The sequence below is a fragment of the Geotrypetes seraphini genome, chromosome 2 (genome assembly GCF_902459505.1).
Source record: "Geotrypetes seraphini chromosome 2, aGeoSer1.1, whole genome shotgun sequence".
NCBI lineage: Eukaryota > Metazoa > Chordata > Amphibia > Gymnophiona > Dermophiidae > Geotrypetes > Geotrypetes seraphini.
Genome location: NC_047085.1, coordinates 520,015,699 through 520,038,864, shown reverse-complemented (window position 1 = coordinate 520,038,864; position 23,166 = coordinate 520,015,699). Strand labels below are relative to the sequence as shown.

The 23,166-nt window shown below is 48.7% G+C and overlaps 1 pseudogene; it reads right to left on the bottom strand.

Annotated features, from left to right (window-relative positions):
• The window catches only part of LOC117354672, a 79,148-nt pseudogene that overhangs the window by 40,221 nt on the left and 15,761 nt on the right, over positions 1 to 23,166 (bottom strand).

Genomic DNA, 23,166 nt, shown 5'->3' with positions numbered 1-23,166 from the left:
TGTAGCTCTCACTCCCACCGCCGCAGAATCAAAAAGGTGTTTTGAGGATAAAATCCATTCGCCTGTCCTGAACGTCTTTCAAGACAACCCCTCCATCAGAGGTTAACGAAGTGCACTTAGTGACCTAAGCCACAACCCAGTCTACTTTCGGCGGGGCCAGACGTTTGATAAAGTAAAGGTCCATGGGATACAAACGCGCCATGGCCCTAGCACATTTAAGGGGGCCCTCCGGGGACTCCCAGACCTCTAGGAGAATCCTAGACAAATCTGGATTGTCTGAAAAGGAAACGGATAGCGGACGCTGATCAGTCATAACAGAACATGCTGCCTATTCCAGACGGTCTGAATTGAGGTTCAGAGTCTAAGTGACTCAGAAATACTATCAGGCAGGCAACTAGTCTTAAATAGCCTGTGCACTACCGGGTCACCCCCAAGCTCACGAATCCATCGTCAGGAGGATCACAAAGATCTGCAAGATTAGCCACATTAGTGGACGCCGCTGAAGAAATCTACAATAGCAAAGGTACAGAAACCAAAGCAGAAGCGATGGCGAGAACCACCTGTCTGCTCTCTGGTGCCCCAGAAAAAGAGCACAGAGGAATCCAGAGGAGGGGCAGATCCCATCTGCTGCACTGTATTCTGAGTAGAAGAAGCAGGCATAGCCTTTTTAACCATAAAAGCCTGATACATCATATTTACAAATAAAATCACCGGAGGCAAAGGCCACTCTGCGTGCCTCAGATTTATAGTGTTTAACAGATTTGAGATTTATCACCAGAGGTAAAGGCCACTCTGTGTGCCTCAGATTTATAGTGTTTAACAGATTTGAGATTTATCACCAGAGGTAAAGGCCACTCTGTGTGCCTCAGATTTATAGTGTTTAACAGATTTGAGACTTTTCCCCGGAACTGCACTTGCGTTTTGCAGAAGTGCCCTCCGCGCCCTTCTTAGGCGCACCGAACGCTGCAATCGCATCTCCAGTCAAATTGGAGAAAAGCGGGGCCTCCCCAGAGGGGAGAGCTGAAATTGTGTACACTTTACCCCCTCGCGGGCCGTGGCATACACAATACACGGCTGCGAATCCAGCAGCCATCCGCTGCAATTATGGCATGAATCCATGCCATCCTGTCCTGAGGAGGCCATTTGTGAAGTTTGAAATGAAAACGAAGCTCCTAAGACCAAAAAATATACTTTTAAAAGTTTTAATGAAAATCTAAGATGGCCGCCACAGGTGCCGATTTTGAGCTAAAATAGCCCTGGAAAAATGCAGAGAACTTAGGAAAACAGCGATTTTGCAATTTTACAGGTGTGGGGAGGGTGCTAGGGCATGCAGGGAAACCACCCAAAACCCCTTTCCAGGACCCCCAAAATCGCCAAACCTGTGGTTACACAGACACTCACAGTGGCATGTGCTGCAATAGAAATCAAGGGCAAGCCAGCTAAACATAGAGCAAGCAAGGAGATCTCAGGAGCTGAGAAAACTGGATTTCAGATCTTTTGACTGCCTCACCTTCCCAGTCACCTCAGACAGTGACTACCAGGACCTCTCAGGAAAATTAGGGAAGACACATGATCTAGCGAGCATAACCAGACCCCCTCATCCATCAGGGGATACAACGTGAGACAAGAGAGCATGTGGAACTTCTCCCTGACCAGGAATTTGTTCAACACTCTGAGGTCCAGGATAGGGCGCAGGTCCCGTCTTTTTGGGGACTAGAAAGTACCGGGAGTAGAATCTGGTGCCCCGCTGGCACAAAGGGACCTCCTCCACCGCCCGGAGGCGAAGGAGGGCTTGAGCCTCCTGGAGAAGAAGGGAAAGTTGCGACCTGTTGGAAAGATACTCTCTTGGGGGCAGATCCGGAGGTGCCGTCCGGAAATGCAGGGAAAACCCCTCCTTGATGACGGAAAGGACCCAGTTGTCCGATGTAATCAGCTCCCAGCGGCGACAAAAATAACTGAGACGGCCTCCGATGGGTAGAGGAGAAGGCTCGAGGACGAAAGGGGGCGGCATGCTCGAAACGGGATAGTCAAAAAGACGGTGTAGGCTTAGCCGCTGCAGGGGGCTGAGGCTTTTGTGGAGCCCTCTGCAGCTGCGGATGCCTGGGTGGCGGCCGGGAAAAGGTCGGTGTGGACTTCTGGGGATAGCACCGGTGTGGCAACTTGTATGACTTAGGAGGAGCGGGCTTTGCCTTGGGTCTGACCAAGGAAGCAAAGGAGCGTTCATGTTCAGAGAGGCGTTTGGTGGCCGCCTTGATGGAGTCATCGAAGAGTTCGTTGCCCACGCATGGGAGATTCGCCAGATGGTCCTGCAGATTAGGGTCCATGTCAACGATGCGGAGCCAGGCCAGGTGGTGCATGGCGATCGCAAAAGTGGTGACCTGCGAGGACAGTTCAAAGGCATCATAAGTAGCCTGAAGCATATAAAGGTGAATATGCAACAGCGTATCCTGAAGCTGGCGATGGACAGCCAAATCATCCTGAAAAGATGGCATGGATTTGATGCAGTGCTTGAGATAGGATGTAAAATTGAAATTGTAATTCAGAACCCTGTGCGCCATCACTGAATTTTGGTACAGGCGCCTGCCAAACTTGTCCATAGACCTGAACTCCCGGCCCGGCAGGACAGCCGTATAGACCTTGGAAGGATTAGATTTCTTCAAGGAAGACTCCACAACCAAGGACTGGTGGGAGAGTTGAGCCTTTTCAAATCCCTTACATGGGACCATCCGGTAGCGGGATTCCATCTTGGACGGAATGGCAGGGATTGCATACGGCGACTCCAAATTCCAGAAGAAAGTCTGCTTCAAGACCGAATTCAAGGGGAGGCGAAGGGATTCCCTCGATGGATGAGGAAGCTCCATTTCCTCCAAATATTCCGGGGTATACCTGGATTCAGACTGGAGATCCAGTTGAAGCGCCTTACCCATGTCCACTACAAACCTAGTGAAGGAGGAAGTCTTGCCCGCGGAATGCCCTTCGAGAGGTGAAGCCAAGCGGGAGTTCGGGGCAACAGAGAACGAGGGAGAAGCTTCCCTTGGGTACTGAGCTGGCACATAAGTGTCCACAAGCAGAGACGTCGAGGAAGCTCCGCTGAGAGATCGAGGGGAATTGACGACAGCTTGCATTTAGACTGCCTGGCAGGCGAGGGACCCGGGGTCCGAGGGATGGAAACCTGGGAGGGCTAGTCCCGGTGAGCCCAGGGAAGAAGAGACCTTCCAACGAGGCAGCGAGGAGGCAGTCCTCGGTTTGGAGACCAAGAAGGCACAGGAGGCCGAGGGTCAGACAGCACGAGGTCCGACGCCTCGATGGATCTTGAGGTGCGAGGTCCTGGAGACCTACCTCGCCTAGGGGGGAGAGTCTCTGGGTTGTTTCGTGGACCGCTGCCTTGAAAGAGAGGCACGCTTAGACCGGTGCTTCGAATGAGGTCGGGCGGCGGGAGAAGCCCGCCTCGAGGGAGCAGGCGAGAAATCACTCAAGGAAAAGCATCGAGACCGACGCACCTTTCCTCGGGAGCCCTCGGCATGACGCTCAGGCTGGTCAACAACGAGCTGGGTCAATGTTGCAGCCAAAGCAGAGGAGATCTGTGAGGTTAAGATAGCCTTAAGCGTGTCCTCTAACATCGGCACCGAGACCAAAGGATTTGGACAGACAGGTGCTCCAACGAGGGCGACCTAGATGTAGAGTATTCCCTTAATGTGGAGGCACGCTTAGGAGGAGGTCTCGTAGAGGCCGTCAGGACTGCACTCACTGCCTGGGTGGCCAGAGACTCCGAGGAAGGCTTCTTCGGTAGCTGAGCTGAACCTGAAGGAGGAAGAGGAAACTTACCTGAGGCCGAGGTCTTTACAGCTGGAGACACCGAGGCCTTTGAAGTCGAGGGAGTCTTGCTCGGGGTCGAAGTCGAGACCGAGGTCAAGGCCGAGACCGGGGTCGAGGTCTTATCTGCCTGCGGGTCCATGTTGAAGAGCTCCGCAATCTTGGCCCGTCGCTGACAAAGAGCTCGAGGTTGGAGAGTGGCACAACGCGGGCAAGAGGCGGTAGGGTGATCAACACCTAAACAAAGGATACATCAATGGTGCAGGTCAGTGATTGAGATCACCCTACAGCACTGCGTGCACTTTTTAAACCTGGTAACAGGCCAGGACATAAGGAGGAAAGGTGGCACGCGAGGCCAGGCAGCCAAAGGAAAAACCGGGGTCCCCCGGTTGCGATCAAGAAAAAATAACAAAGTTGTAAAGACACAGGGCATAGCAACTTCCGATCGTACAAAACAAGAAAAGAAGCCGTGGTGCAAGAAAAGCACTTAGATTCAACGCAGAGAAGAGAGACAGGGCTTTCTGGCTCTGCGGAAAACTAAGAACTGAGGACCACGTTGAGGAGACGCGCCCTCTAGCTGAGCAGAAAGGCACACGCATGCGCTGTGCAGCACTAGCAAACTTTAAGATCTTCAATCAAGTTTGCTTGAAAAGCTGTCCGCGACAGGGCTCTGTGGATGACATCACCCACATGTAGAGAATATGCTGCCTGCTTGTTGTGCTCAAGGTGGTCCTTTTCTCTGAGAACGTGGAGTGCTAATTAGGATTCATATTTGGTGTCTTAGCAGTATGGTTAGGCAAAATCCCCTACTCCTCACAGAAGGAAGGACAATTATGGAGACAGAAGGAAAGAGGAATGACCTGGTTCAACACTTAGCAGTTTCAGGAGAAGGGTCAGATATTTTGCAAAGGGCGCATCGCCTCAGTTCAGATAGCTAGCAGAGAAGCCAACCAGGAGAGGTGGGTGGGTTGTGAGAATAGCTGCCTGCTGTCTCTGGATAACACCTGTTACGGTAAGTAACTGTGCTTTATCCCAGGACAAGCAGGCAGCCTATTCTCACATATGGGTGACCTCCAAGCTAACCAGGATGGGATGGTGAGAGTGTTGGCAACTTAGGAGAATAAATTTTGTAATACTGGGGGGCGTGGCCGTGCAAAGCACAGGGAAGACGTGTTCTCTCTGAGCTCCAAAGTTCTCCCTCCAAATCAGCCCTTTTGAACTAAATTCTTTGAGCGGATTTACCCAAGCGCTAGACCACTCTGCCCTCGGGTCTATGGACAAATTTGCGCTCAAAAACAGCACTGATATGGCAACTAAAAGTGGCAGGAAGGAGCGGGAACGGCTGAAATCGGGCCCAGGGCCTGATGGCAAGATGGCGGGCCAGGCAGAGGCACCAGACCTCGTGGGTGAGGATATGGCGTCACAGCTCACGGATGCCGTGGTCCTAGCTCTGGGTTCCCGGCTTGATAAAGTTCAGGAATCGTTGGAGACGCTTTCTGCTTCTGTGGCTGATTTTAACACATGAGTGACTGAGGTGGAACACCGTGTGGGCACCGCGGAGGACGCGATTACCCAGGTGCAGGAGGAGCTACGCCAGCTTAAAAGCACGGTGGTGAGTGCCACCGACAAACTGGACGATTTGGAGAACCGCTCCAGGCGCAATAATTTGCGTCTGGTGGGTATCCCAGAAACTATTTTGGATGCGGATCTCCTGCCTGCCCTGGAGAGGCCTGCTGGCTGAGGAATTACTGGTTTCCCCTGCTTTTGGCCCGCTTCGCATTGAGAGGGCCCATAGATTGGGCAGGAAGCAGGAGGGGATGGCAAAACCACGAGTGGTGATAGTTCGTCTATTGAATTTTGCCATAAAAGATCTGCTCCTTAAAAATTTCCACCAGCGAAAAGATCTTCAGTTTCAAAACCAGCGTATCCTGCTTTTCCAAGATTACTCAGCACAGATGGCTGCTCTTCGACGAGGCTTTTCGCCAATCTGCACTGCCCTCACGGAGAAGAAGATTCGATTCACATTGCAATTCCCTGCTAAGCTCCGGGTTATCCACAATGGCACACCGGTGGTGTTTGAAACATGTGCGGCGGCCAGAACCCAGCTGACCACGTGGTTCCCTGACCTGATGCTGGGAGCTTGATCAGCCTTTTTTGCCTCTGCGGAGGGTATGCACATTTGGCTCGGAGACCCTGGAGAGTGAGGGAGACTTCTACTTGGGGAATCTGGTTTGGGACCTGGACTATGTTTACTTGTTCCAGTTTATGCAGGTTTGATGTGACATTTTTGTCTTGCTGCTGCTGCAGCGGTTTACCATCTTATTGACATTTTTATTTCTGCTCCCCTGCTTGCATTGGCTATGTATCCTCTACACTGACATGGACTCAGTGGGGGTGGGGAACTATTTTTTTATATATACTGTTATATTTCAAACATTGTCTTTAATTTCTTTTCTTCTTGGAAGCTTGGGCTCTGTTTTTCAGGGGCTGTGAGGGGGGGCTTCTGGCCACATGGAGTCCTTCTTGGTGTGGTGGTTTTTGGTCTGTTGGGGGGGTTGGGTGGGAGGAGGGAGTGGGGAGTTCGGGAGGGGGGGAGGGGGAAGGCTCCTGACCTGTGTGTATGTTGTTGATTCATGTGAGGAAGTGATGTGGAGACTGGGCTGCTGGGGGATGGGCTGGGACTCTCGGCAGCTGTTTTGTGCTCTTTTTCTCTTTTGGTATATCTGGTTCTTTTTTCTTTCTTATGCCTGTTAAGAAGGGTTTGAGGTGTGTGTCATGGAATGTATCTGGTATCAATTCTCCTATCAAGAGAACTAAGATCTTGCAGTGCCTAGCCAGACATCAGGCTGATGTAGCTGGACTGCAGGAGACTAAGCTCACTGAACGGGAACATGGTAAATTGTGTCAATCCTGGGTGGAGCAGTGTTACTCGGCCTCCTTCTCCAAAACTAGGACTGGGGTGGCACTGTTGATCCGCAAATCGTTGTCTTTTACTGCATCTAGGGTCCTCTCAGATCCAGAGGGACACAATGTTATTGTCCAGGGTTCTCTTAATCAGCGCCCTGTAATTTTGATGTCCGTATATGCACCCAACAGTGCACAGCGGTCCTTTTATAGGACACTATTGGGGGTACTGCTGTCTGTACCACAAATCCATGAGTCTCAGAAAATCTTTTTGGGGGATTTTAACTCTATACTAGATCCGCTTCTGGATTCCTCTAAGGGATCAACTCACACCTCCGGTAGGTCCGATGATGGGCTTGCCGCTTGGTTGGAGGCTTTGGATCTAGTGGATGTCTGACGGACCCTACACCCAGGGGAGCGGGATTTCACTCATACGTCTAAAGTGCATAATTCCTCCTCTAGAATAGATATTTTTCTCTCGCGCTCCTCCTTTTATGCGGTTCATGCGGCTGAGATTGGAGTACTGGCTCTCTCGGATCATACCATGGTGTGGATGGACATCAGCTTCTCGGCTGGCGCCCTGGGGGGAGGGAAGCACTGGCGATTCCCGATAGCGCTTTATTTGGACCCGGACTTTAAATCTTACTTGGAGCAGCAGTGGCGGGACTATGTGGAATTTAATGGGGACCATGGGGATACTGGAACTTTGTTTTGGGAGGCTGCCAAGGCAGTGCTCCGAGGGGCTGTGATAGCTTACTGCGCGCGACATAAGAAAATGCTGGCGGAAAAAATCTTGGTTCTTGAACGCAAGGTGCGGGATAGTAGACTTTTGGTCCTTCAGAATCCTACCCTGTCTCATAAACATGCTTTTCAGACGGCCCAGTCAGCACTCCATGCACTTCTTCATGAGAGCCCACAAATCCCTTTTCTATTATAAGTACCGACTACACCGTTTTGGTAATAGGCCAGGTAAAATGTTGGCCCAGATGACTAAGGCGAGGCGGAGTGCCAATTTGATTACCTCGCTTAAAGATGATGGGGGAAGGTTGGTCACGGATCAGTCTCAGATGGAACAGCTATTTTGTCACCTTTTATAGCTCTCTATATACTGCGGAAGTAGTAGGTCGGGAATCTCAGATTCGGGCATTTTTGGAATCTTTGCCCTTACCAAAACTATCAGCGACGGACTCGGAGGTCTTGGCTTCCCCTATAACCCGAGAGGAGGTGCTGGGTGTTCTCAAGCATCTACCTCTTTGTAAATCTCCAGGCCCTGACGGCTTTGGGGGGGAATTCTATCATCTTCTTCAGGGGTATGTGGCTGATCCGTTACGGGGCTACTTTGAAAGCGCGGCGGAGGTAGGGCAGTTTCCTCTTGGAGCGAACCGAGCGCTGATTACTGTATTGCCTAAACCGGGAAAAGACCCCTTGCTTGTGGGATCCTATAGACCTATTTCGCTTATTAATGTTGATCTAAAAATTTTAGCTTGAATATTAAAAGTTACCTGTTCCTCAACAGGAGGCAAGATAGGAACCACAAGATGGCGATCCATTGGGCCTGTTGTTGCAGCAGATGGTATTGCTTTAGCTTTCCTCTTACCCATGTTGAAGAGTCGGTAGTCCTGCTCCCTGCTCCTCTTAGGCTCCGAAGGGGCTCAAAAGGGGCAGGCCCCTTTAGCCACGCCCCTTCAGCTCGCGACCCGGGGCTCGCAACCGCGGGCCGCGTACCGCGGCTGTTCGAAAATTAAAGGCTCCTTCTCCAAGGACCCTCTCAGCTGGCTGGGTCGGGCAGCAGCGGGACTGCCTGTCCCGATGTCTCCAAGTGCAGCAAGCACTAACGACAGGCTCCCTCTCTGCTTCCCTCGTTTAAGGCTCCTTCTCCAAGGACCCTCTCAGCTGGCTGGGTCGGGCAGCAGCGGGACTGCCTGTCCCGATGTCTCCAAGTGCAGCAAGCACTAACGACAGGCTCCCTCTCTGCTTCCCTCGTTTAAGGCTCCTTCTCCAAGGACCCTCTCAGCTGGCTGGGTCGGGCAGCAGCGGGACTGCCTGTCCCGATGTCTCCAAGTGCAGCAAGCACTAACGACAGGCTCCCTCTCTGCTTCCCTCGTTTAAGGCTCCTTCTCCAAGGACCCTCTCAGCTGGCTGGGTCGGGCAGCAGCGGGACTGCCTGTCCCGATGTCTCCAAGTGCAGCAAGCACTAACGACAGGCTCCCTCTCTGCTTCCCTCGTTTAAGGCTCCTTCTCCAAGGACCCTCTCAGCTGGCTGGGTCGGGCAGCAGCGGGACTGCCTGTCCCGATGTCTCCAAGTGCAGCAAGCACTAACGACAGGCTCCCTCTCTGCTTCCCTCGTTTAAGGCTCCTTCTCCAAGGACCCTCTCAGCTGGCTATTAGTTTTGACTCCGAAAAAGCTTTGATAGAGTAGAGTGGGCTCTTTTATTCCCCTTGTTGCGATATTATGGGTTGGAGGGGTTCTTTATGAGAGCTCTTGGGGCCCTTTATTCCCACCCAGTGGCGGCCGTATTGGTTAATGGGGTAGCTTCTCCGGACTTTGTGCTCCAGCGGGCCACTCGCCAGGGCTGCCCCTTGTCCCCTCTGCTTTATATATTGTTTTTGGAGCCTTTGTTGATTTCCCTTCGATGCCATACTCAGATAGCTGGAGTAGAGCTGGGGAATTCCTCTTTGCGTTGCATGGCTTTTGCCGATGATATTATGGTAATGTTGACTGACCCGGTTTCAGGCCTCCCTAGATTATTGGAGATGTTTCACCGGTTTGGGGAAATCTCGGGCCTAAAACTCAATGTGTCTAAATCGGAGGCGCTTCCTCTTCATATTAGTATCTCGCATGCGTGGGCTGATTCCCCGCTTCAGGAAGCACCACAGCAGGTAAAATACCTGGGGGTTCTGATACCGTCATCCCTCACGCGACTCTATGAGATCAATGTGAAGCCCCTGCTCCGGAGCATGGTTGAGCTCCTCCGCTTGTGGGGTGATTTGCCGGTATCCCTTGCGGGGTGTATATTTTTGTACAATATGATGATTGTCCCTCGGTGGCTTTATCTGTTTCAAACTCTTCCGCTGTGGTTGCGGACCGGGGACTTAGCTCTGTTGTATAGTGCTTTGAGGACTTTCTTGTGGCATGGGCGCCGGCCTCGGCTATCTCTTCGTATTTTGATGTTGCCTGAGTTGCAAGGGGGATTTGGACTGCTAGACATTCGCGCCTATAATCTGGCTTGTGGGACTAGATTGATTTGGGACTGGTGTATGGAGAGCTCCTCTTTATTAATGTTTTCCGTGGACAGGAATTTTTTACACCCTATCTCTGGTTTGTTTTTGTTACATGCTCCAGCTGCCCAGTTAGACTCCGTCTACCGGGGACATGTCGTTTGGTCTTATATGAGACACATTTGGAAATTATTTTGTAAGCATTTGGGCATAAACTCTAACATAACTCCTCTTCTACCACTGGTGGGTAATTTGCATTTTAAACCGAGCAGTGACAGCAAGGTGTTTAGGATTTGGCATGCACATGGAGTTCGTAGAATAGGGGATGCTCTCTCCGATGGGGGCGATCTCCTTTCTTCTGCCGAATTGGGGTCGCTGTATGGGCTGGATAGGGTGGACGCTTTCGGCTACTTCCAGCTCCGACATTATGTCCGCAGCTTCTCTGGGGATCGGTTGAGCGGATCTGTGGCGCGGGATCTTAGGAGGTGTTTGGCATTGGGGGAGGACACGGCTCCACGTCTTCGCTATTATGTTGATGCTCTGGGCCCCCCCCCCCCCCCCTACAGACCGAACGGCTGATTGGTTGGCAGGGGCATGGAGTGCTGACTTAGGCTGCATAGTTCCGTCTGCATTGATCTCTCGCTGCTTTGTCCATTTGCGCACCATATCATGTAACATGTTACATAGGGAACAAGAATATAAATTCCTTCACAGGGCTTTTATCTCCCCTCACAGAGCACACCAGGCCGGTATTGCAGCTCATGCGGGGTGCCCCAAATGTCCAGTAAATCCTGCTTCCCTGGGGCATATGTTTTGGGAGTGCCCCTCTGTGCGAGACTTTTGGCAGCGTGTTTGGGTCTTCTTGTCCTCCTTGGTTCATGGGCTCCCGAGCTGTAACCCCTGTGTAGCTCTTTTTTACCAGGAGGCGGCGCTTCATGGTTGCACTGTTGGGCAGCGGCAGTTGATTTCTAAGGCCCTTTTGCTGGCTAAGAAAGCCATTTTGACTTTTTGGCAAGAGCCACATGCTCCCTCTTTCTCTCGATGGCAGGGGTCTCTTTATAGAAACATAGAAACATAGAAAATGACGGCAGAAAAGGGCCATAGCCCATCGAGTCTGCCCATACCAATGACCCACTCCCTGATTCTTACTCTTCTAGAAATCCCACATGAATATCCCATTTTTTCTTGAAATCTAATACGCTGCTGGCCTCAATCACCCGCTGAGGCAGCTCGTTCCAATGATCGACCACCCTTTCGGTGAAGAAGCACTTCCTAGTATCACCCCGAAATTTCTCACCCCTGATTTTCAGCGAGTGTCCTCTGGTTACCGAGGGCCCTGTAAGACTGAAGATATCGTCTTTCACCTCTATACGCCCAGTAATATACTTAAAGGTCTCAATCATGGCAGCTAGGCTTCAATGCTAAAAAATGTAAAGTAATGCACCTAGGCAAAAAAAATCCCAGAGGGAAATTTCGGGGTGATGCTAGGAAGTACTTCTTCACCGAAAGGGTGGTCGATCATTGGAACGAGCTGCCTCAGCGGGTGATTGAGGCCAGCAGCTCGTTCCAATGATCGACCACCCTTTCGGTGAAGAAGTACTTCCTAGCATCACCCCGAAATTTCCCTCTGGGATTTTTTTTGCCTAGGTGCATTACTTTACATTTTTTAGCATTGAAGCCTAGCTGCCAAGTTGATGACCACTGTTCAAGCTGTCTTAGGTCCTGCGTCATAAAGTCAGGCACACTATTTTTGCCAACTATGTTGCATAGTTTGGCATCGTCTGCAAACAGTGATACTTTTCCTCTCAGTCCTTGGGTTAAATCTCCTATGAATAAATTGAATAGAATCGGCCCTAAGACGGAGCCTTGAGGTACTCCACTCATCACTGCTGACGTTTTCGAGGGGGTACCGTTTACCATCACCCTTTGAAGCCTACCATCTAGCCAATCCCTTACCCATGTAGTGAATGTATCCCCTAATCCCATCGATTTTAGTTTGTTCAACAGCCTGCGGTGTGGGACGCTATCAAAAGCTTTGCTGAAGTCCAAATATATCACGTCAAGGGACTCACCGGCATCCAGATGACTGGTCACCCAATCAAAGAAGTCAATCAGATTAGATTGGCAGGACCTTCCCCTGGTAAATCCGTGTTGATGTGGATCACGTAAATTTTCTTCGTCTAGAATTTTGTCAAGTTCCTGTTTGATCATTGTTTCCATGAGTTTGCACACTATGGATGTAAGACTCACCGGTCTGTAATTTCCTGTCTCTGTTCTGCAGCCCTTTTTATGGAGTGGAATTACGTTAGCTGTTTTCCAGTCTAGGGGTACTTTTCCCGTGCGCATGGAAAGATTGAAGAGTACGGATAGTGGTTCAGCCAGGACTTCACTCAGTTCTCTGAGTACCCTGGGGTGTAGATTGTCTGGCCCCATGGCTTTGTCTACTTTGAGTCTTGAAAGTTCGTGGTAAACGCTACTAGGTGTAAACTCGTAATCACGAAACAGGTCGTTTTGGCTGTCTCTTATTTGTAGTTGTGGACCATCTCCCGGTGCTTCACAGGTGAATACTGAGCAGAAGTATTCGTTTAGCAGTTCTGCCTTGGTAGTATCAGATTCTGCGTAGTTTCCATCTGATTGCCTAAGGCGTTCTATTCCATTTTTGTTTCTCTTCCTGTCGCTAATGTACCTAAAGAAGGATTTGTCCCCTTTTTTAATGTTCCGTGCTAGATCTTCCTCCGTTTGAAGTTTGGCATCCCTGACTGCCTTTTTGACAGCCTTAGATCTGGCCAGATATTCTTCTTTTGCCTCCCTTTTCCCAAGATGTTTGTAGGTGATAAATGTTTCTTTTTTCATTTTAATGAGGTCCGAAATTTCCTTGTTGAACCATTGTGGTTTTTTGTTTCTCCGGCGTTTGCTTACTGTTTTTACGTAGCGGCTAGATGCTTCGTTCAGGATGGATTTTAGATTTGTCCACATAGTTTCCGGATTGTCAGTTTCTGCATAGTTTTGCAGCTCTTGTTGGACAAAGTCTCTCATGTGGTCGAAATCTGTATCCCTAAAGTTGAGGACCCTCGTTGCTGTGTTTGATTTAGAGAAGCCTTTCCTGAAATTGAGCCATACCATGTTGTGGTCACTGGAGGCCAGCGTGTCTCCCACTGATACTTCCGAGACACTGTCTCCATTTGTGAGTACCAGGTCCAGTATTGCTTTTTCTCTGGTGGGCTCTAATACCAGTTGTTTGAGTTGTGCACCCTTTATGGAGGTTATTATTCTTTTGCTACCGCTCGTAGTTGCTGTGAGGGTGTTCCAGTCCACATCTGGCATGTTGAAGTCGCCTAACAGTACTGTGTCACCACGCAAAGTGATGTTTTCTATGTCCTCAATCAATTCTTTGTCTTTGTCTTCCTGTTGTTTTGGAGGCCTGTATACCACACCGAGGTAAAGGCATTTTTCGTTTCCCCTGGCCAGGTTTACCCAAAGTGATTCCCCTGTGTATCTAACCTCTGTGATCCTGGTAGTTTTGATATTATCCTTAGTGTATAGTGCCACCCCCCCTCCTAATTTGCCCTCTCTGTCCCGACGAAGTAGATTGTAGCCTGGTATAACCATATCCCACCCATGCGAGTCTGTGAACCAGGTCTCGGATATTGCTACTATGTCAAGGTCAGCATTCCTTATTTCTGTTTCTAGTTCCAGGATTTTGTTGCCCAAGCTGTGTGCATTAACATACATTGCTCTCCAAATTTGTGATGATGTGCCTTTCCCCGTTAGTGTGGCTCTTGTTTTTTTGTGTATATTATGGATACTTACCTTAGGCTCAGAAGAGTGGGTTTTACTTGCTTCCCCAGGATGGATCCTTACTGCTCTGGTATGTATGTGTGAACCCTCCCCCAACTTACCTAGTTTAAAGCCTTCCGAAGTAGATGTGCTAGTCGATGTCCAAAAACTTTCTTGCCTCTCTTTGTTAGGTGAAGTCCGTCAGGTCCCTGTAGTCCTTGTAGCGTCGCTCCGTGGTCTAGGAATCCAAAGTTCGTCTCTAAACACCATTCGCGAAGCCACTCGTTGGAAAGAAGGGCTGCGGGCACTCGGGATGAACGAAGGTGTTCTCGATTTCAGGATGTATGGGAGGAGTATTGGCTGTCCCTTCCCCATCGCGAGAGGAGTCTACTATTGAACTGTTAGCATCTACTGGGGTCTTCTGTCCTCTTCTGTACTCTCCCTCTTCAGACTCATTCTTACTTAGATTCTCTTATGGGGTTCATTTCTCTTTCTCTATTTCTTCCTCTTCTTCTTCCCTTTTTGACCTGGTTTTCCTCCCCATTTTGTCTATTTTTTGTATTTCGTATATATATTTCACAGGTCGGGAGTAGGGGTGAGTGGCGGGGTTGGGGGTGGTTTGGATCCGGTTTTCTACGGTGTATTCTAATGTATGTTATAATATTGGGGTGCTACGATATGTCCTGGGGGGGTTTTCCGAGGGTTTTACATGGAAAATTGTATTGAGCACCTCTTGTTCCTGAGACATCTGATCTTGGTTGTGTTTATGACCTTTGCTCTCTGTATGCCCGGTAGGGCGTTTTTTTCTGGATTGCTGGATGTCACTTTACTCTGTTCTGTTATGTGTGTACTGGTTTGCTCAATAAAGAAATATTATATATATAAAAAAAAATTTTTTTTATAATACTCTCTGGCCAAAATGGCCATTCAGTCTGGAGAAAATATCCAGACAATAGTGAGAAGTGAAAGTATGAACCGAGGACCAAGTAGCAGCCTTGCAAATTTCCTCAATAGGTGTAGATCTGAGGAAAGCTACTGAAGCTGCCATTGCTCTGACCTTAAGGGCTGTGACTCTACTCTGTAGGGGTAATCCAGCCTGGGCATAGCAGAAAGAGATACAAGCAGCCATCCAGTTGGCGATGGTACGCTTAGAGATAGGATGTCCTAACTTATTTGGATCGAAGGAAAAAAAAAGTTGAGGAGCAGTTCTGTGCGGTTTGTTGCGTGCCAAATAGAAGGCCAAAGCACGTTTACAATTCAGAATATGAAGAGCTGATTTTCCAGGATGAGAATGAGGCTTTGGAAAAAACACTGGAAGAATAATGGATTGGTTTCAGATGAAATTCTGAAACCACTTTAGGGAGGAATTTAGGATGAGTACAGAGGACCACCTTGTCATGATGGAACACAGTGAAAGGTGGATCAGCAACTAAAGCTTGCAGGTCACTGACTCTTCGAGCAGAAGTGAGGGCAATGAGAAACATCACTGTCCAAGTGAGATACTTCAGATGAATCATAGACATTGGTTCAAATGGAGGCTTCATCAATTGAGTAAGAAAAACATTGAGGTCCCAAACCACTGGAGGCGGTTGGAGAGGAGGTTTGACATGGAAAAGTCCTTTCATGAATCCGGAAACCACCGGAAGAGCAGAAAGGGGTTTTCCTTCAATAGGCTGATGGAAAACAGCAATTGTACTGAGATGGACTCGGATCGATGTAAACTTGAGGCCAGAGGTGGATAAGTGCAAAAGGTAGTCTAAAACAGAAGAAAAGGAGGAATGTTGAGGCTCCTTATCATGAGAAAAACACCACGTAGAAAATCTAGTCCATTTTTGGTGATAGCAGTGTCTAGTGGTAAGCTTCCTAGAAGCCTCTAAAATGTCTCTCACAGATTGAGAAAACTGAAGAGGAGTAATGTTGAGAAGTACCAAGCTGTCAGGTGTAGAGACTACAGGTTGGGATGAAGTAGAGATCCCTGACTCTGTGTAAGCAGAGATGGAAAAAACTGGTAGAAGGTATGGTTCCTGCTGCTGAGTTGAAGGGAGTACCAAGGTTGTCTCGGCCACCAAGGAGCAATCAGAATCATGGTGGCATGGACGTTCTTCAACTTGATAAGTCTTGAAAATGAGAGGGAATGGAGGGAATGCATACAGGAAGAGATTCGTCCATTCCAGAAGAAAAGCATCTGCCTCGAGGCGATGAGGAGAATAGATCCTGGAACAGAATTGAGGCAGTTTGTGGTTGTGGGGAGCTGCAAAGAGATCTATCTGAGGCATTCCCCACTGTGAAAAAATGTGATGTAGATGCGAGGAATGGAGTGTCCATTCATGAGGTTGCAGAAGACGACTCAAGTTGTCCACCAAGCAATTTTTCACCCCTTGAATGTAGACAGCTTTGAGGAAGGTGGTGTGGCGGATTGCCCAGTCCCAAACCTTCAGAGCTTCTTGACAAAGGGAGGAAGATCCCGTCCTTCCCTGTTTGTTGACATAATACATGGTGACTTGGTTGTTCGTTTGAATGAGGACTACCTGATCTTGAAGAAGATGTTGAAAAGCTTTAAGAGCCTTGAAAATCACTGAGTTCCAACAGTTTGATGTGACACTGACAATCCGTACTGGTCCAGTGGCCCTGAATACGAAGACCATCGAGATGAGCGCCCCAAGTGTAGGTCGAGGAATCTGTTGTGAGGACCTTCTGATGAGGGGGCGTTTGAAACAGCAATCCTCTGGTGAGATTGGAAGAGAGCATCCACCAGCGGAGAGACTGTCTCAATGAAGGAGTGACTGCAATGTGTCGAGAAAGTGGGTCGCAAACCTGCATCCACTGAGATGCCAGGGTCCACTGAGGAATTCTGAGGTGAAGGCTGGCAAAAGAAGTTACGTGTACTGTGGAGGCCATGTGACCTCATAGTACCATCATGTGTCTCGCCGAGATTGAAGAGCAGGAAGACATGCATGACAGAGTTGAAGGAGAGCTTCCAGACGTTGTTGCGGAAGGAAAGCTCTGAATTGAATAGTGTCCAGAACAGCTCCGATGAACTGTAGATTCTGAGAGGACTTAAGTTGGGATTTAGGAAAGTTGATTTTGAATCCTAAACTCTAGGAACCACGTAGTCCGTTGGGTCGATACAATAATCCCTTAAGATGTTGAATCTTTGATGAGCCAGTCGTCTAGGTAGGGAAACACCTGGAGACTATGGTTCCTTAGAGCTGCTGCTACCACCACCAGGCACCTGGTGAATACTCTGGGAGATGATTCCAGGCCAAAGGATAGCACTCAGTATTGATAATGCAGATACCCCACCCGAAATCTGAGATACTGACGGGTGGTTGGATGGAAGGGGATGCGAGTAGAAACCTCCTTGAGATATAGAGAACATAACCAATCGTTCTGATCTATATTTAAAATGGGTCTCAGATAGTCTGTCTTCTTCGAAACTAGTAAAACCCCCTGCTCTGCTGTTCCAGGGGAACTTCCTCGATGGCAAAGAGACGAAGCAAAGCTTGAGGTTCCTGAAGAAGAAGGTCGGTCTGGGATGGATTGGAAGGATACTCTCTTGGAGAAAGCTCTGGTAGAACCTGAATGAAATGAAGAGAGTTTCCATCCCTGATTATTGTGGGATGGAAGGACAGAGGCAGAAGGATGTTGGTTATGCTTTGTTAGATAGTCAAAAAAGCTGCAACGCCTTAGGTGCAGCAAAAGGCTGAGGGTTCTATTGCTTCTGATGTTGCGGTTCCTTGGAAGGGGATTGAGTGTAAGGAGCTGCTTTGGAGCATAACGGGTGTGAAGGTTTTGAAGGAGCTGACTTTGGCTTCGGTCTAACAATGGAAGCAAAAGATTTTTCATGATCTGACAACTTCTTAGTTGCAGCCTCTATGGATTCATTAAAGAGGCCATTGCCCTGACAAGGAATGTTAGCCAAGCGGTCTTGAAGATTAGGAGCCATGGCATTGGTGCGAAGTAAGGCCAAGCGACGCAGTGCTACAGAAAAAAACAGTGGCCCTAGCCGACAGTTCAAAGGCATAAGATGACTGGAGAAAATGCAATCTGAGTTGTGACAGTGTAGTAGTGATGTCTTAGAACTCAAAATGTCTAAGTAAATCCAGGTTCTTCAGAAAACCTGGAAGGAGATCAATATAGGCACTTGATATAGATGGAGGCCAAACTTGAACATAGTCTGATCCTCCTTTCCAGAAGGAACAGTAGCATAGACCTTGGAATGATGGGTTCCTTACAAAAAGGACTCCAGAAGGAGGGATTGGGGAGATAATTGTGAATTCTCAAACCCATTGCAGTGTAGAGATCTATACCTCGAGGCCAATTTGCCTGGAAGAGCAGGAATAGCATAAGGAGTCTCCAGATAACGTTTGAAAGAAAGATATAAAAATACTCGAGAGGGTGCAGAGACAAGCAACGAAGCTAATAAAGGGCATGGAGAACTTGGAATACAAGGAACAACTCAAGAGACTGGGATTGTTCTCCCTCGAGAAGAGGAGACTGCGAGGGGATATGATCGAGACTTTCAAAATACTGAAAGGAATTGACAAAATAGAGCAGGAAAAAAAATTATTTACAATGTCTAATGTGACACAGACAAGAGGACATGGACAGAAGCTAAGGGGGGTCAAGTTCAGGACAAATATCCCGAAGTTCTGCTTCACGCAACGAGTGGTGGACACCTGGAATGCTCTCCCAGAAGAGGTAATTGCGGAATCCACCATTCTATGATTTAAGGGTAAGTTAGATGTGCATCTCCTTATGAGTGGCATAAAGTGACATGGGTAAGGGTAAGCTAGACACATATCTCCTTACAAGAAGCTTAGAGTGATATGGGGTCTAAAACTATGCCAGGGTACACCTGGCGGGGCCTCCGCGTGTGCGGATCGCCGGACTTGATGGACCTAGGGTCTGTTCTGGAGATGGCATTTCTTATGTTCTTATGAGATAAAAGCGTGTTAAGAGGAAGCTTAAGTGACACTGCAGGAGGTTGAGGGATATGCATGACCTCAAAATACTCCTTAGAGAATTAAGAACCAGCATCAAACTGAATTTCCAGATCAGCTGATCCGCCAAGGCCTTGCCTCGAGAAGGGCTCAATGACCTCGAGGTGCCTGGAGCGGAAAACAAAGGTGAAGCCTCTCTGGAGAAGACAGTCCAAAGAATATGGAGACTTGGAGGAGGTAATGAACGTAGCTAACTCCTCAGGGTCTGGATGCGGTGACCTGAAGCGAGGAGTTGGGGCCTCGAAGAACTGGAAGGTCTGGAATGAGGCCCAGATGAAGAAGGCTGTTCTTTAGAAGATCTGCGCCTCGATCGGCAACGAGAGTGGTGCTTGGAAGCAGGTCTCGAGGATCGAGGAACCTTTGGCCTATGTATGGAAACAGGCAACGCTGCTGGTGAATGGATAGGGCTCGAAGCTGTAGATCAAAACGGTGGTTGGTGGTTTGGATCGAGAAATCTCGAAGTACTCCCAAAGACTCTGCTCCTTGTATGGAGTGTGTGGATTCCTGTTGAGACACTCACAAAGAATCTACTCCTTATATAAAGTGTGAAGGTTCCAATTAAAACACTCAAATAATCTACTCTTTGTATGAAGTGTGTTGTAGCCAAACTGTGTAACATAGTAAGTGAAAGCAACCTCAAGGATAGTATGACACAAGATCTGATCACGTTAGAAAACTGGTCCTCGACATGGCAGCTAGGCTTCAACGCTAAAAAATGTAAGGTCATGCATCTCGGCAGAGGAAATCCATGCAGAACATACTCCTTGAATGGAGAAACGCTAGCTAGGACTTCAGAGGAACGGGACTTGGGTGTAATCATCAGTGCAGACATGAAGGCTGCCAAACAAGTAGAGAAGGCCTCATCAAAGGCAAGGCAAATGATGGGATGTATCAATAGAAGCTTCGTCAGCCGTAAACCTGAAGTCATAATGCCACTCTATAAAACCATGGTGAGACCCCATCTGGAATACTGTGTGCAATTCTGGAGGCCACATTACCGGAAAGATGTGCTTCGAGCTGAGTCGGTCCAGAGGATGGCCACTAGGATGGTCTTGGGGCTCAAGGGTCTCTCATACGAAGAAAGACTGGGCAAACTGCAGCTCTATACCCTTGAGGAGCGCAGGGAAAGGGGTGACATGATTGAGACATTTAAGTACGTCACGGGTCGTGTCGAGGTGGAAAACGATATATTCTTTCCCAAGGGACCCTCGGTCACAAGGGGGCACCCGCTCAAACTCAGAGGAGGGAAATTTAGTGGTGACACCAGGAAGTATTTCTTCACAGAAAGGGTGGTAGATCACTGGAACAGACTTCCGGTGCAGGTGATCAAGGCCACCAGCGTGCTCGACTTTAAGAATAAATGGGACATCCACGTGGGATCCCTACGAGGGTCGAGTTAAGGAACTAGGTCATTAGCATTCAGACTTAATGGGGTGGGTCAATAGAGTGGGCAGACTTGATGGGCTTTGGCCCTTTTCTGCCGTCATCTTTCTATGTTTCTATGTCTATGTTTCTAGCCAGACCAGACACTCGCAAAAACTCTGCTCCTTGCATAGAGTGTGAAGGTTCCGATCGAGACACTTGCAAAGAACCTACTCCTTGCATCGAGTGTGTAAATGCCAGACCAGACACTCGCAAAGGCTCTGCTCTTTGCATAGAGTGTGAAGCTTGAGCTCGAGGCACAAGCAGGGACTCGACTTCGCGGGAGACTGATTGCCCAGGCTGGATTACAGGAGACATTGTCGAGGCAGAACCATATTTGCTCAATAACTGAACAAACTGCTGCTCCAACATGGTCTGGAGAGAAACCTGCAAAGGTGGATCCGCGTCTGAAACCGGACCACTTGCTGAGGCTAAAGGCTCGAAGGTGGCAGTGGTGAGGACCAGCACAGGAACTTTCTGCTGAGGTATCTGACCTGAGGGGAGCTGAGGGGAAGATAAAGCTGGTGTACTCGAGGCAAAAGACAATCTAAACAAGGACGGTCTGATGAGGCTCGAGGTCGGTGAAAGCAAGAGGACCCTCACTGGAAGGCGGGACCAAGGTAGCATTCGAGGTCGAGGGTGGCACCGAGGAGTTCATGCTGAAGAATTTCTCCAAGAAAACTAGATGGCATTTAAAGGGTTAAAGAATAGCCCAGCGCTCGCACGATTTTGGATTATAGGCAGGCCCTATTCGTGAGAGAAATCGCACGCTGGCAGTGGCTACACTTCTTGAAGCCCGTGACCGGCTGGGACATAGGAGGGAAGAGAGCCGCTGTGAAGTTGAAGCTCGCAGGCTGCGGTCACGCGGCCTGGTCCGCTAGTCACTGAAGAAAAAATTAAAATAAGTCTTTTTTTTTTTTTTTTTTAACTGTAAAGAAAGGAAGTAACACAGCGATTTGTGAAGAAAATAAACACAAACCGCGGTGAGAAAAGGCACGAAGAAACAAAGTTAAATACAGAGTCAAAGACGGACTTCTCAGCTGCACGGAGAACTGAGGAGATGCACCCTGTGCAGGGCGGTAAGGCACTCGCGCATGCGCGGTGCGGCTGACTCAAAACTTCTAGTTTCTACAAGCAAGTCTGCTTGCGAGGCTTCCGCATCGGGGCTCCTTCGGTGACGTCACCCATATGTGAGAATAGGCTGCCTGCTTGTTCTGGGATAAATGGTGTTACAATTAGTACTATTGTGGGGGTGGGGTCTGGGGCGGAAATGGGCACAACTTAGCCCAGTGTTCTTCAACTGCCTGTCCTCCAAAGAGCTTTTTCCTATTATACAGGAGTCAAATTATCAGAAGTTTAATTTCACGATAAAGGATGAAAAGAGGAGAAACCAAAACTAAATCCTAGGGGGGGGGGGGAGACACAATTGATGCTCACAGCACATGACTTTTCACTGGTGTAAGACTGCTTCCACGTACAATGTAATTTTCTGGATTTTTAGCTCTGCTTCAACAGAGAATGATCCATACCTGAATTCAAAGGGAGAAAATTTGTAGGACGTACAAGAGTCTTATGGGCCCTCACACTCTCAGCTTAAGTTAAAGGTTAGTAAAGAGAGATCCTGATCACACTTGGAAGTTTCTGGAGCAAACGAAGTACAAAAAAATGTCTCATATTAGTTTACTATTTTAGATGCAGATAAATCAATTCCTACCTAGGGAGATCAGAATCTCATAATTCTCTTTCATCACCTCCCTGTAAAGTTCCTTCTGCCCTTCATTTAAATACTCCCACTCCTCCTGGGAGAAAGAGACAGTGATGTCTTCAAACGTCACCTGCATCGGAAACAGAAACCAGAAACACACTCAGTTCTTTCTGCATCACCATCAGGCTTTACTGTATAACTGGTGCACATAAATTGCTTAGTATGCAACTGCAAGGGGAGGCATACATATGGATCAGGGATCTCAAAGTCCCTCCTTGAGGGCCGCAATCCAGTCGGGTTTTTAGGATTTCCCCAATGAATATGCATGAGATCTATGTGCATGCACTGCTTTCAATGCATATTCATTGGGGAAATCCTGAAAACCTGACTGGATTGCGGCCCTCAAGGAAGGACTTTGAGATCCCCGATATGGATGGAGTGTGAATGTGTTGCAAAGTGACCTATAAGTCTTATGGAATAGTATTAGCTGAGCACCAATTTACACCAGCCATTGACCAATTATATTGCCTCTATTTTAGTGTGCAAAAGTGTCTTTCTCTATAAAGGCTTAAGATCACATCTTGATACCAATTTATACAATTGTGCAGAAAGTCAAAAGGATTTACTGGACTTGTCTGTAGGGTGCGCTGTGTTTCTCTCGGTACATACATGCCTATTTTAATGCGGTGTTTCTGTGTTTCTCTGGGTGTGGTGTAAATTCTGCACGTCTCCTGCTATTACTACAGGTATATATAGGAATTGAGTTTATAATATCACACCATTCACAGAAGAAAGTGTTAATGAATTGGAAAAACTAAAAGTGGTCAAAGCCATGAGAATTAATTTAATTTTAATTTAATTCTTATATACCACTAATAACCGTGAGATGAGATGAGATCCATCCTAGGATATTGAGGGAGCTCAGAGAAGTTCCTACAGGTCCTTTCACAGGGCCGCCATCAGGGCAGTACTACCAGTCCTGCATTCAGGGGCCCGGAGCTGACAGGGGGCCCGGGCTCCCCCAGGGTCCTAGGCCACAGTTCTTCAATCGCGGTCCGCGGACCGGTGCCGGTCCCAGTGGCGTACCTGGGGGGGGGGGGGGCGGTCCGCCCCAGGTGCACAGGAGAGAGCTGAACGGGGGACCTGCGGAGTTCAATACATTTCGAGCCGCGAGGCTCGTCTTCTGTTCCTACCTGCCCTTCCGCTCACATGTAGCCTATCGGAAGTGTTCCCCGATGTCAGCGCTGACGTCAGAGGGAGGGCTTAAGCAAAGCCTGCCCTCCGACATCAGCGCTGACATCGGAGAATACTTCCGGTCGGCTA